Here is a 15,332-nt window from a genome sequence, read left to right as displayed (position 1 = left end):
TTCCACCATATTCGCTAAGTATTTGTTCATTTATTAGTTGACCAAATCCTCTCTGCACCGAGAAATTCTATCTAGAAACTCCCTTTGTTATGAATCTACACTTCCACCATCACAGTTGGTTGTCTATATAAACCATCTCCATCTATTTCACATCACACTCCATCACTATGTATATGTCTTCATGTTTCCATACATCGAAAGGACTCGTGTTAAATCTATCAAGAGCATACATATGAAAACATAAACAAAACTAATGAACAAAAATAAGAGAAGCCTGATTCTCAATCCATGAGGTGAACTCTCATTGGAATCTCATATCTCCATAGGAACAATGAATACAATATTATATAGCTTACATATTTCTAATTTGATTATCCATTATTTGACTAATCTAGTGTCCCTAATAAATTGTTGAATGGTCACTGACTACATCTATAAATTTGTTGCCGTAATTCTGATAACTTAGAACATAAAATTTGCTAGCGAACTTGTCAACATTTACATAACTCAGTTTAAGCATTATCCTCAATACTCCCCCTTAATGCTTAATGAGGTGATTCCAAGCATATCCCTTATGTATTCGACTTCCCTTTAGATAGTGCTTTGGTAAATATATCTGCAAGTTGTTCATTTTTTGTACAAAACATTATTTGAATTTCTCCTTTTGCCATATATATCCTTATGAAATGATATTTGATATCAATGTGTTTGGTGTGATTATGAAAAACTAGATTTTTAGTTATGGTAGTGGTAGAAAAGTTATCACAATAAATAGTTGTGGCATATATTTTTTCTTGTTTTAGATCTAACAATACTAACCAAATTGCTTCACATGTTGCTTTTGCTGCCGCAATATACTTTGCCTCTATAGAAGACAATGAAATAGTTGGTTTCTTCTTGAGCACCATAATGCCAGACCTGATACAAGGCTGAATACATAACTTGAAGTGATTTTTCTATCATCAAAATATCCAACCCAATCACTATCTGTATAACCAACCAACCCAAAATTATTTGATGAAGTATACCAAATTTCATAATTTCTTGTTCCATAGACATACCTCAAAATTCTTTTTGTTGTTCCAAAATGAATCTTACCTAGATTTTGCATGAGTCTGGAAAGCAAGCCTACTAAATGCATAATATCAGGCCTAGTGGTAGTAATATACAAAAGGCTTCTGCTATGAAACCAGCTCAAAAAATACAGAAAAGATAGATCAACGCCTTAGAAATAAGCCTCTTCGAGGGGGCAACCCCCTTTACGTTACACAAATGAACAATTCTTTGATGATACAAATGACAAGACCCCCTTTCTATATATAGGAGTCTAAGGGGTCATAATATAATTAGAGTCGACATAAAAATAATAATATAAGAGCACAATAATAACAATAGTGGGCTTCTATAGGGCACAATAATAACAATATGGGGACTACATGGGCACAACAATATAATAAGGGGGTTGTACTAATAACAATAAGGGGTTACACTAGTAGTATAGGGACCTAACATGCCCCTCTCCTTCAAAAAGTGTTGTCCTCAACGCTTGAGTAGTTCTTGATGCTTCTGTATAAATTCTTGTCCTCCCATGTGGAATCTTCAGCGGGTAAGTTCTTCCACTTGATGAGATACTCAGAAATTGATATATTTTGTAGCTTTCGATTTCTCGGTTCTGTGATTGCTTCAGGTTCCAATAGGATTTTTGCTTCCTTGTCAAGTTCTCGCAATACTGTTTGAACTGGGATCTTCTACAACTTTTGAATGAGTTCCCACTCCTTTGGGCATATGGATATACATAAGCCATGATGTTCCGAGGAAAACTTCGTGGAATAAAATGAATAGCATGATCATGATCTTGAATAGGTGGGAGGCCTTTGAGAGTCTCAAATACCTTGGAATGATTTTCCAAAACATTTTGGAGATATGGAGAAACACATGATTTCGATGTGGGATCCTCTAGTGAACATAATTGTGAAATTACACCACATTGTTCTTTATTTAGAAGCTTTTCATGCTGTTAGAGTTGATTATCTTTCTAGGTTTTCCTCTGATACCCCACAATTCAACCTCCTTTCCTTCCCAAAAAAATTTCCAGAAAAGTTCTTGAAAATTAAAAGCTATCATACCAAAAGATTGTAGCCATTGGACTCCCAGTAAAACATCAGCACCACCCATTCGAATGGAAAGAAACATGCTATTTAATACATATTCTCCCATGGATAGCTTGATATTATGGCACTTTCCATAGCAATTTATGGTTCCTCCACTTGAAACCATCACTCGACACTCTGGTGCTCAATATAGGAAGTAATTCAATTCCTTGGCCATCTTACCATCAATAAAATTATGCGTACTACCCAAATCAATCAACACTCTTACCTTTTTCTTCTTGATATGTCCTTCTATCTTGATAGTTGAGGAGTGGTAATTTCTTCCAATTCATTACAAGATATGGTCGGATTGATTTCTTGAGACACGATGTGATCTTTCAATTCTTGAACATTTTTCTTCTTGATATGTTGTTCTATATTGATAGTTGGAGGAGTGGTAATTCCGTCCAATGCATTACAAGATATGGTCAAATTTATTTCTTCTTTCTCGATGTGATCTTTTACTTCTTGAACCTTTTTCTTTTTGATATGTCCTTCTATCTTGAGAGCTTTAGGAGTGGTAATTCTTTCCAATGCTTTACAATATATGGTCAGATTCATTTCTTTTTTCTCTGGGGTTGGTCCCTGGTGTATATACTCTTATTTTAACGTTTCTTCATGCTTTTCTTCCTCCTCTCCAAAATCAATGTAAAATAATTTCTTCTTAGCACACTTATGACCTTTAATGTATTTGGTATCACAATTGTAACAAAGCCCTTTTTCCCTTTTTTCTTCCAATTGTTGTGGTGTAAGCCTTGTAGGCTGTGGAAGTCTAGGAGAAACAACACTTCCATGTTTATAGTTGTGAGGGTAGACTTCCTTCTTACCTTAATTTTTCTTTCCACTTTGTAACAAAGCCCTTCTTCTCTTTTTTCTTCCAATTGTCGTGTTGTTGCTCTAAAGAAGGTGTTGCTCTTTGTATCCTCATAGTGTGCTATCATTTCCTCCATGAAAATTGACCACATAATAAGTTTTTTATGAGAACAAAGCCTTTTATACCATAAAAATTGATCCGGTTCTAAATATGAAAACGTAATACATAACTTTTGTAATAGTGGTAAACCATGTACATCAAAATATTGCTCCATCTGTAGTATCCAATTTACCAGATCCTTTCCATCAAACTTCCTCATATCGCCTTTTCTTCATTTCAGGAGCTTGATCTTGAAATTAAAGTAACTTTGTATTTTCAGATCTCAAAGCTCCGAATTTTCTCCTACAGTAGCCCTCTAAGTCCTCTTTATAACCCTGCAAGTCTGATCAGAATTTGATTCCCAAACAAAGAGTTATGCCCAATCTCCTACGATGACCTGATTATATAATGTTTCAGTAGAAAACACTTGTACGACGTGCCATGTGTCACTGTTCCGCCCTTCGGATCTGAAAACTATGCATAGAAAGCTACAATCCATCCTATTTCTGTAACTTCTTACGAAATTTCAATTTGTTTCTCAGAGAGAAAGTTATGAAGGTTTTCCCAAGATCACTTGTTTAGGATGTAATTCGAGAGTCTGCAAAAACCCTAACTTCCTCAAATCATATATCCAAAAATATAGCAAGACAAGATTTGAAATTCGGACTCGAGATTCAAAACAATTTCTTCTCAAATGGGCTTTTTCTTTAGCTTCTGAAACTTTGTAGCGAAAAGGTTATAATGAAAATACCACGATGACATATTTTATATGAAATTATGGAGCTTCCAAAAATGCTAACTTCCTCATATCATATCTCTCAAACTATTATGAGACAAGATCTCAAATTCGGAAGCACAATTTAGCAAGATGTCTTGTCAAATGGGTTTTTGTTTTAGCTTCTGAAACATTGTAGAAAAAACATTATAGAAAAAATACCACGATGACCTATTTGGAGCAGTGAAACCCTAGAATCCAAATCTTTGATACCAAATGTTATGAAACGAGCTCACAAAAAGATACAAAAGACAGATCAACACCTTAGAAGTAAGCCTCTTCGAGGGGGCAACAATTTTTACATTACACAAATGAACAATTCTTGGATGATACAAATGACAAGACCTCCTTTCTATATATAGGAGTCTAAGTGGTCATAATATAATTATAGCTGACATAAGAATAATAATGTAAGGGCAGAATAATAACAATAGTGGGCTTCTATGGGGCACAATAATAACAATATGGGGACTACATGGGAAAAAAATATAATAAGGGGGTTACACTAATAACAATAAGGGGTTACACTAGTAGTATAAGGACCTAATAACTTCCTACCAGACTCCTATAGCATTGAGCATCTACCCCTTCAGCTCCATCTTCTATAAAAAAGTTTTCATTTGTATTCATAGGTGTGCTCATGGGTTTAAAATTTCCCATTTTCCATTTTTTTAGAAGATTTGAAACATATTTTTATTGTGAAATAAAAATGCCATCATTCATTTGTGTCACTTCTCTGCTAAGAAAATAATGGAGCAAACCCAAATCAGTCATTTCAAATTCAGTCATCACAGCCTCCCGGAACGCTTCCACTAACAAATTACTTAAAGATGTGTGTATGAAGTCATCCACATATAAGCACACAATTATTATATCATTACCATTTGACTTCATATATAATTTGTGTTCATTTTCACTTCTATTAAACCCCTTTTCCAAAAAATAAGTGTCAATTCTACTGTACCATGCTCTTGGAGCTTGCTTAAGCCCATAAATAGCCTTTTTCAGTTTGTAGACTTTTTGTTCATTTCCTGATTCTTGATATCCTTGGGGCTAGTGAACATATACATCTTCTTTCAACTCACCATTTAGAAAGGTTGATTTAACATCAAATTGATAAACTAACCATTTATATTTTGCTCCGAGTGCAAAAATAGTTCTGATTGTATCAAATCTTGTAATAGGAGCATATGTTTCATTGTAGTCAATACCTGGTTGTTGAGAATATCCCTTTGATACTAACCTTTCTTTGTGCCTTTGTATTCTTCCATCAACTGCATACTTGGTTTTATACAACCATTTCACCCCAATGACTTCATTTTTAGTAGGAGGATCCACAAGCTCCCATGTTTCATTCTTTTTAATCGCTGCCATCTCTTCATCCATTGCTTTGCACCAAACTAACTCTTTTACTGCATCTTCAAAACACCTTGGCTATGCTTCAATTTGAGACATCAAAGCAAAATTAGTATAACAATAAATTTCATTTAAATGTTTTGTCTTTTTTGGAGGAGGACTTGGACTTGAAACGAGACTTGAAGTAGCAAAAGATGATGGAGTGGATGTGGGCTCTGAAGTATTTTGATTACTGGATGGATTTGCAGAAACAAAAGATTCATCTTCTTATACAACAATACATGTAGTTTTTTGTTGCACCTCATGATTCCACTGCCATTCTTCTTTCTCATCAAATAACACAACACATCTAATATTTAATTTTTCAGTTTCTGAATTGTACAATCTATAACCTTTGATTTCCTCACAATATCCAATAAAAATGCATTTCACACTTTTATGATCAAGCTTTGTTCTCTTTTCAGTAGGAAAATGAGCATAGGCAATGCAACCAAATACTCTTAAATGAGAAATGTTGGGTTTTCTTCCACACCATGCCTGATAAGGGGTAATATTTTGCACACTTCTTGTTGGCCATCTATTAAGAAAATAAATAGATGTAGCTACAGCTTTAGCCCCAAAAACTTTTGGAAGGTTTTTACCTTTCATCATGCTCCTAGCCATCTCAACAATTGTTGTACTCTTACGTTAAGCAATGCCATTCTATTGGGGAGTATAACTAGTTGTCAATTTCCTTTGAATGCCATTCATTTTACGATAAGAATCAAACTTATTAGAAGTGAATTCTCCCCCTCTATCTATGCGTAATTTTTTTAGATAATAACCACTTTGCTTTTCTGCAAGAGCTTTAAATTGTTGAGATATGACAAATGCATTAGATTTTTCTTTACTAAAATACACCCATGTTCTTCTACTAAAATCATCCACAAAAGTAATGAAATATTTATTTTTGTTCAGAGAAAAGGTTTGCATAGGACCACATATATCTACATGCACTAGTTCCAATGGTTTACTTTCTCTCCGTGATTTTCCCACTAGAAATGAATCTCTATGTTGTTTACCAAGAAAACACCCTTCAAAGACTTTATCAGTAGAACCAATAAGTGGTAACCATTTGACCATTTGCTTGTTATATAAAAATTTCAAGCCTTTCATATTCAAATGTCCATAACTTATGTGCCATAGCGAGGAACTATCATCAAAAGCAACATTTAATGTTGTACTTGCTTCACAAGAAAGATTGAAAGCACAAATCCTATTTTGCAGCATATTAGTCTTAGCAATAATTTTACTGTGATCATTTTTACCATAGATTATGCATTTCTTGTCCTTGAAAATAATTAAATATCCCTTTTCAAGGAGCTTCCCGACACTCAACAAATTATGTGCTAGACCAAGAGCATATGAAACATCATTAATGTGCTTTGGTTTTCCTTGTTTTGTCCTCACAGCAATTGTTCTCTTACATTTAGCTTCAACTAGCTTGTCATCTCAGATTTTGTAGATTCATCTATCTGCACAAAGCCATGCTTGTTTCCTGTCATGTCATTGTTAAAACCACTATCCATAAGCCACACCTCTTTGGAAACATTACTAGTTGAATTAGAAGCCAGGAATAAAGTGCCAACCTCCTTTTTCTTCAAAAAAATTAACTTGTTTTGGTTTTTTCCAATAATTTCTTTCATAATGGCCAAATCTTTTACAATAAAAACACTGAACTTGGGATTTATTAAATATTTTACCTCCATCACTGTCATCATTACCTCTTCCTTCACTGTATGGAGAAAAAAAAATTCCTCTACCTTTGCCTCTTCTATATGTTTGTCCTCTTCCTCTTCCTCTTCCAAAACTGTTATGGCTTTCCTCATGAGAGGAATCACTTTTGTCTTTGAAAATATTTCCTCTTGCTTGAAAAGATTGCTCAATAGATTTTTCAAAAGATCTATTGATTCTTCGATCATGAGATTGAAGAGACCCCATTTGCTCATTCACATACAACTGAGTTAGATCCTTAGACTCATCAATAACAACAACAACTGATCAAGTTTTGTAGGCAAGCTTCTTAAAATCTTCTGAACATTTTTTTGATCTTTTAAATCTTCTCCATAAGACTTAATCACTATACCCATAACTCTAGTGAGAAAATATTGAATGGATTCAAAGTTTTGCATGCACAAAGTTTCAAATTCTCTTATTAATGACTGTAATTTATCGAGTTTTACCTTATCACTTCCTTGATATGCTTGCTGCAAAGTATCCATTGCCTCCTTTGATTTTGTTACTACCACTAGTCTTGGAAAATTAGAATCATGTAGTGCTTGTTGGATTAGGAAGAGATTCTTTGTATCTTTCTTGCAATTTTCCTTTAGCTGCGTTCTTTGGTCTTGAGTCCAGCGGGCAAGTGTTTGAGCATTTGGTTCTGTATAGCCATTCTCTACAAAATCCCACAAATATTGTGAGAGAAATATTCTTATTATTGGGCATTGCTACTAATCGCTGAGCACTCCCACCAACAACTTGAATCTGCACAGGCTTCACAAAATTATGAAAGCTCTTGCCAATGGCTTTCACAAACTTTTGAAACCTGCTAGAAACAACACACACTTTACATACAAATCATCTCTCTTAACCTAACTCTGATGCCATGTTAAATCTAAGAGAATACATATGAAAACATAAACAAAACTAATGAACAAAAACAAGAGAAGTTTTATTCTCATTGGGATGTCATATCTCCCTAGGAGCAATGAATACATTGTTATAATAGCCTACATATTTCTAATTTGATTATTCATTATCTGACTAATCTAGTGTCCCTAATAATTTGCTAAATAATCATTGACTACATCTATAAATTTGGTGCGGTAATTTTCATAATTCAAAACACAATATTTGTTGACTAAACTCAGTTTAAGCATTATCCTCAACAACTCATTCCAGCATCATGCTCACATTTTTCGCAATGATATGTCTCCACTCATATCATTGTGGCCCTCCTTACTCTCCACCATCTCTAGTTTCGAAATACCCTCCCAAGCCCATCGTAGTTCCCCATCTCGTGCACAAATCTCCTCCCACTGCCATATTATCTCTGCCTTTCTACAAATCTCCTCCGAAGCCAACAGTTTCTCCTCCTCCTCTTGACAAATGTCCTCCTCCAAAGCACAAATCTCATCGTTACGTTCACAAACATCACCATCCTAAATCTCATCCCAACCCGATGGTATCTCCTCCTAGGCACAAGTCTCCATGCAATCATGTAGTGATTCCTCCCCTTATTTACGAATATCCCACCAAGCAGATTGAATATCATCCTCCTCTTAAGAAATTTCCTCCCTCGGAGTACAAATCCCCTCCAAAACTGATAGAAATGCCTCCTCGAGTCCACCACTCTCCTCCCATCTAAAAATCTATTAGAACATTAATCACAACTGAGAAAATGGCGCCGCACACTGTTCACACGTCAGCAAGTTTAATGTGACTGTCAGCGAGTTTAATGTGACTGTGTAGGAATCAGTGGAACATCATTTCAAGATGGCGGAGATCGGCAGAGGTCATTATTGATTCTCCTTCATATGTATCTATAAATAATTATATTCAGTAAGGAAATATCAAGCTCTTCTGAAGAGTCTTTACTATTTTCTGTTAGGGTATCGGAGCACAGGTGAGGTATGTTTGGCGAGAGTAGTGAGGGATTGCTGGCGGTGGCCAGAGTCGTGACGACTCTGTGGTGTGAAGGGCATGTGGAGTCTGCCCATAGTGTGATGAACTATGATTGACTAGTTAGAGGGGCCGTTGAGCTGCTGCCTTCAACATTGTGTAGAAGTGTTGCTGTCTTGTTGTGTGTAGAGAAACGTGAGGGAGTGTTGTTGTCCTCCTGGGCGGAGAGGCGTTGTTGAACCTACCCTCTGTGGAGACTAGTGAAATTCCGAGTAATTATTATGTGTTTTGCACTGAGTTTGATTTGTGGAGCTTTACCTCTTTCCTTGTGATTTCTCCTCGCCGGTTTTGCGTGTGGAGAGATGTTGGTATGAGCTGTGGGTATTCTTGATCAACGGAGTGATGTGTTTTGTTGACAATGGAGTGTTCTCCTCTGGCTGTGAGTGGAGATGCCTAGAGCAGTGTGGAGTGTGTTTTGAATATAGAGAGTCCACTGTGGATAAAGCCAAGGCCCGAGTGTGTTAGTTATATCGTTGTTGTTAGTCAAAAGGGGTTGGTCAGGGGCATTGGATTGTGAAGTGCGGTGAGCCTTGTGTTGTTTGATGTTAATCTTGGATATTTTGTTATTTCTTCTCAGTGGTGTGAAGAGCCTTTGAAGAGCTATTCCTCTATTTTTGAGTTTGCTGTGTATTTGGAGATGTTGTGAAGGTGGGGTTCAAGTATGATAGTGCACTGCCCAGCGAGAAGGACCCTTAAGGCTAAGGAGTGGACCCTGAAGGCTGAGGAGTGGAGACACCTGTGAAGGTCTTAGGAAACGATCTGTGTGTGAAGAGTGGTGGATTGTGTGCATTGTGAAGATGTCCTATCCCTTTGAAGAAATTGTTGGAAAGCGCTTATCAGAAGAGTGGGGCAGTGAAAGTGCGGTGTACATCCGGGGAAGTGCCGATAGTGGTGCTATTATGAAGTCAAAGCTCGCTAGAATTTAAGGAATATTTGAGCCTAGCTAAGAGTTGTGTGGAAACGCTGTTAGATCTCCAACCTATCTTATTTGCGGGGTTCTTTTTTGTGTGGCAGAGGTAAAGTGGAGCCCAACCGATATGTCTATCTTTTTAGACTTTTTTGACAATCCTTTCGATTATCATTTTCTCAGCAACCCATTTCACAACATTTTTGTGTGTGGAGTATTTTTGAGTTCGAAGAAATCTTTGACAAACAATGTGATATTATTGAGGATTATGTTATTGATGATCACGAGCTAAAATCTATTCCATATGATTCTGCAATCAGTGAGATTAAAACTTGATTCTCTCATAACCCAATTGTTAGAAGTTTTATGTAATTGAGTTTAATGATCCTGATTGTATCTAATCTAATTGGGACGATATTATAGTGTTGTTTCTTGAATAATCGTTACCGTACGATGGTACCATAGGCATGCACTGGTTTATTTTCATCTTATATATATTGGTCGTTTTGGATCAATTCTTCCGCTTGAGTTTATTAGTGTGTTTCAAGTCTTGAAGTTAGTAGCCTTTCGCAAATAAGTTGTAAGCATATGCCTATCTTTTTCTTGGCAATAAAATTTCAGTGTCTCATTTTAGTGTACATTTTCACAAGAATGCATGAGTGGTGAATCAAAGGATGGACAGAGACGTCCGGACAATAACGTGTATTTAAAGGGACTGTAACGGTAGATGGTTATTGATATCTTCTTAAAATGTTAAAATAAATTGGGATATGGAAGATTTATCTTAAAATAAATTGGCATAGGGAAGACTGATATAATTTGGCATAGGGAAGACTGAAATAATTTGGCATACGGAAGATTGATCTTAAAATAAATGGGCGTATATGGAATACTAAAATTATTTGTCATATGGAAAAGTGAAATAGCTTTTTTGGTATTTTTTTTTTCTGGTTTTTTTTTATAAATTTGTATGGATTTTTTTAAGAATCCTTATTTTTAGCCATGTATTCTGCAGAATTAAAATGGGTTAATGAATTTTTAATGAGTTGAATGTAATTATACGTCTAAAAACACGTTTTAAACACGTCTAAATTCATGATGTTGCCCACAGAAATATCTTATTACATTTCCGAAAAAATAATAAATAAATGATTCACACTCAAAGGCAGGTGCAACTTTGTTATTGACATATTTATCTTAAAATGTTAAAAAGGAATTGACATATTTATGATTGATAATAAATAAATTTGCAGAAGCTTTTTGCTTTTGTTTTTTATTTTTATAGTGAATTTTGTCGAAATTTTAATTTAATATTTTTTAAATCTTTATTTTTACCTATATAATCTGCGAAAATATAATTTATAGGGCTTTTTTTATGAAATCCATTCATCAAAAGCACATTGTAAACCATTAATTTCATGGTGTTACCCCAAAAATTGGCATCAAATTTCCAAAAAATATAACAAAGGACTCCCACTCCAATCTAAGGGCAACGTTCCTATTGATATCTTATCCTAAAATATTAAAATAAATTGGCATAGGGAAGATTGATCTTAAAATACATCGGCATATGGAAAACTGAAATAATTTGCTGTATTTTATTGGTCAGATGTTCTTCTTTTGTATATTTTTCAGGAAAGTTTAATTGTGGAATATTTTTTCTTTTTTAGTATAATTTTCAGTCAATTTTATCCATTGTTTGGTATGGAATTTTTATAATATTTATTTTCAATCTTATAAATTTACAGAAACAAAATAGCTTATAAGTGTTTTTAATAACTTAATCTATTTATACATCCCAAACCAATTTAAAATAATTAAATTCACTATCTTTCCCCCAAAAAAATTTATCATCAAGTTTCCAAAAAATAATAAACAAATGACACACACAAAGCGAGTTGCAACTACCCGGTTTTCTTCGTTCGGCTTAAAGTTCTCTCAGTCAATCATATTTTCATCACGCCAGTCAGTCAAGACAGAACGAACTCCATTCATCTTGTGGAAAGCTCCCTTATTTAATTATTAAGAGCATTATCACTTTTATATATATATATAAGTATATGTTAATGCTAGCTGATTGAATTGTGTTATTAAAGTCAAATGGAGTAGCTTTCATCACGCGAATCTGTCTCACACAAAAAGAAGTGAAATCACTGTGTCTGTCTATTAATTATTAGCTCCCACTGCTAATAATTAATAGATTTATCAACTACAGTACACATGTCCCGTAGTTCATGAAACCGTGTTATTGAACTTTAATGGATGGCATCTATTTATTTTTTAATCAAAAGAATTGGTCAACTTTCTAGGAAGGAGATTTGGGATCTAGAGAGTGCCAGAGCCCAATAAAATAATTTATAAATTTGAACTGAATTTTATATACAGATCAGTGTAAATTTATCTTAAATACTAATTCAATATGAGGTAAGAAAATTCAATATGAGGTAAAAAGATTCAGTTTTTCAACTGCAAATTGTTTTATGAATTTATATTATTTAAATATGTGGTATGGTTAATTTTTTTAATTTTTATTTAGTTAATATGAGTAAAAATTCAACTTTATCAATTTTAATAACAAATAAACAACTTTACACATCATACTCAAAGTAAAATAAACCTCCAAACTCAACCAAAAATTAACAATAATTTAAACAAAATTTTATATATACACAAATTAGATTAACAAGCACCTTCCTACGTAAAATGCCAAACTAAACTAAAATCGAATGGATGGATATTACCCAACATGTTTAAAAACACGACTTTTTATTTATTTCACTCATAGTCATTGTTTGCCCAAATCAAAGGCAGGTGTCTTCGACCATATATGGGTAGTATATTAAACTTTCCCAGAACGATTAAAACTGATAAAAACAACTTTTATTTTTACATTTAACCCCTCCAAATCTATTTTAACATTGTATCGATCAGCGTGTAGTTTATATATTCAAAAATTTTACATTTATTTTTTTACGAAATAGATGTTTCAAATTTTAGTTCTTTACCTAAGTTTTTTTAATATATTCCAAATTAAAATAAAAGTTAAATGTATTAAAATCTTTAATACATTTAAAATTAAAAATAATTTGAAAAGCTTGAGAGTGATCTTAACATATAGGATGATTATAGGTGATATTAATGTTTAAACCTATTTTGGAAGTTAGGACTTATATATAAGAATGAATACGTATATACAACTTTAATATAATTATATTCAATTTATTTATTATTTTATATTTAAGATATTATTTAATATATTTAAAATTAATGTCGAAGAGTTATTTTTAAAATATAAGGTTAAATAAAATGTTAGTACTGATGTGTTTAAGGTTGTTGTGAGATAATTGAGGATTATATATTATATTATTTTTAAGATTATTTTTACTACCATTATTAAGTTTGACAAATTGGGGTCAAAAACTTTTAGGGAGTAATTTGAGTTATTAATGATTTTTTTGGGCAATAAATTTTTTTTTGCAAGTGTTCACTTCACATAGAGATATTTTTAATGAGGCAAAAATCACCTCAATCCCAATCTATATGAAAAATTCATGCCACTTGACCTTGTTTTAACCACCACAATTGGAGCTACCCCATTATTCATGGAAAATGGGCTAGCCATGTATTGTTGATGAAGAAGACTTTAGAAATGTCCATATTGTAACTGTAGTTAAGAGTTGGAGTCAAACCTAACCTCTAGTAGGGCTATGTAATAACCCAAACACTAGGAGGAAAAGGGGTTTCTTTCTATTTGGATGTCTTTTGTTTCATAGATTAGTAGAGTAGATAGGAGTGAATAGGGAGAAAGAAACTAGAGAGGATTTGTGTACTGTAGTAGCCAATGGGCCACAAGCCTCACCTTTTTTTACTTGCATCCATTTTATATTTAGAGAAAGAGAGTAGAGAAGTCTCACCATCAAGTGCAATTTTCCTCCAAAAGGATTCCTAGGTTATCTCTTTATTAATTTTATGGTTTTTGAGTTTTATTTCATTTTTATCATTTTTATGCATAGATATAATTTACATACATATGTAATAAATAGTGACTAACATATCCAAAAATCTAAAAAAAAATAAGCAATGTTACTGTGGATTTTGGATTTTAAGCATAATCTTATTAGATCTATTATGAAGAACTGTCCAATAGAATATCCATTGTAGTTGATGAATCATATTGGTGTTAGAGCGGATTTATTTGGGTATATTATGGGGAGTTGTAGGGGATCCATATGGGTTAAGCTAAAAGTCGCAAAACCTAGTCATGGTCGAAAAATATACGAATAACCCTCATGATGTCACAAAGGAGACGTTTACGCTACTCGAAGAAGGAGTGGCATATATAAACCATAATGTGAGCCTCCTCATGGAAACCCTAACCATTAAGCTCGAGCTCTTTGGAGAATATGGGGGTTTCTAACATAAAGGTATGATTAAGGGGAAGATTACGAGAATTGGAAGAAACAAATAAGGAACTAATGAAAGAACTTGAAAAATATCAAACTAGTTTGAGTGTTGTGAACTTTTCATAGTCCATGTTCAAAATGGAAGTGAAGGTCAACATCAAGTTGTATCAATGTGTGATTGATGCTTTGAATCTAGATCACTAGCTGCAATAATTAGAAGTATATTTCATTGTTGTTTATCTAAAGGAAGAAGATAATATTTCATTTTCTTGGCTAAAATGAGAGGATCATACCCTAACCTCATGGGAAAGCTACACGTAGATCTCAAGATTAGAGGCAGATCCTCGAGTAACTAAGTGGGAGGATTTCATCACCTCTTAAAGTCACAATTTTAATCTCTCACTATTGTAAACAACTAGTGGGCCTAGTGGCATCACTTAAAGAGAAAATAGGGGAAAATTGTACAAGAGTATAACACAGAGTGTGGAAAAATGGCCATAATGTTAGGTATCTCCCAAAAAAACCTAGATGTACTCCTCAAGTATCTAGGGGGTCTACACAACCATTTTTCAAATAATGTGATGTTGTTAATGTCTACATTGGTGGATGAGGCTTATCTACATGCATAGTACATGGAGAAAAAAGGTAAGGAGAAAGGGAAATCAAGTGGGTCGAAAAAGAAGCTGGACAAGGACACTTTTGAGGAGGGGAGGAAGAAATGGAAAAGAGGAGAAGAGAAAAATGCTAGAAACCATGAAAATACCGAGAGGGGAGGGTGAATCGATACTTTGACAATTAAGAATTTTCTTTCACAAATAAAGAATACTTAGCATCAACAATAGGAATTAATAAGAATGAATAGTACATCCTACTCATAAATCATGAAATAATATATAATGTGGAAACCCAACTAGGAAGACCATTAAAGTTTTTGTATTATGATGTAATATTTAAGTCACAAATTCTATTACATCAATCTTGTAGACTCCAACCTACTTGAAGGCTTCAACCCTCAATTTGTTGCAACTCCAACTTGATGGTTTCTTAGGTTCCAACCTAAAGGAAGCTCCTCATCCCTAATTTATCAGTTTTTATTGAAAGGAAGGTC

The sequence above is a fragment of the Pinus tabuliformis genome, chromosome 9 (genome assembly GCF_031772625.1).
Source record: "Pinus tabuliformis cultivar Carrire ecotype Pingquan chromosome 9, CPIR1, whole genome shotgun sequence".
Classification (NCBI taxonomy): domain Eukaryota; kingdom Viridiplantae; phylum Streptophyta; class Pinopsida; order Pinales; family Pinaceae; genus Pinus; species Pinus tabuliformis.
Note: the sequence above shows the minus strand (reverse complement) of the source record.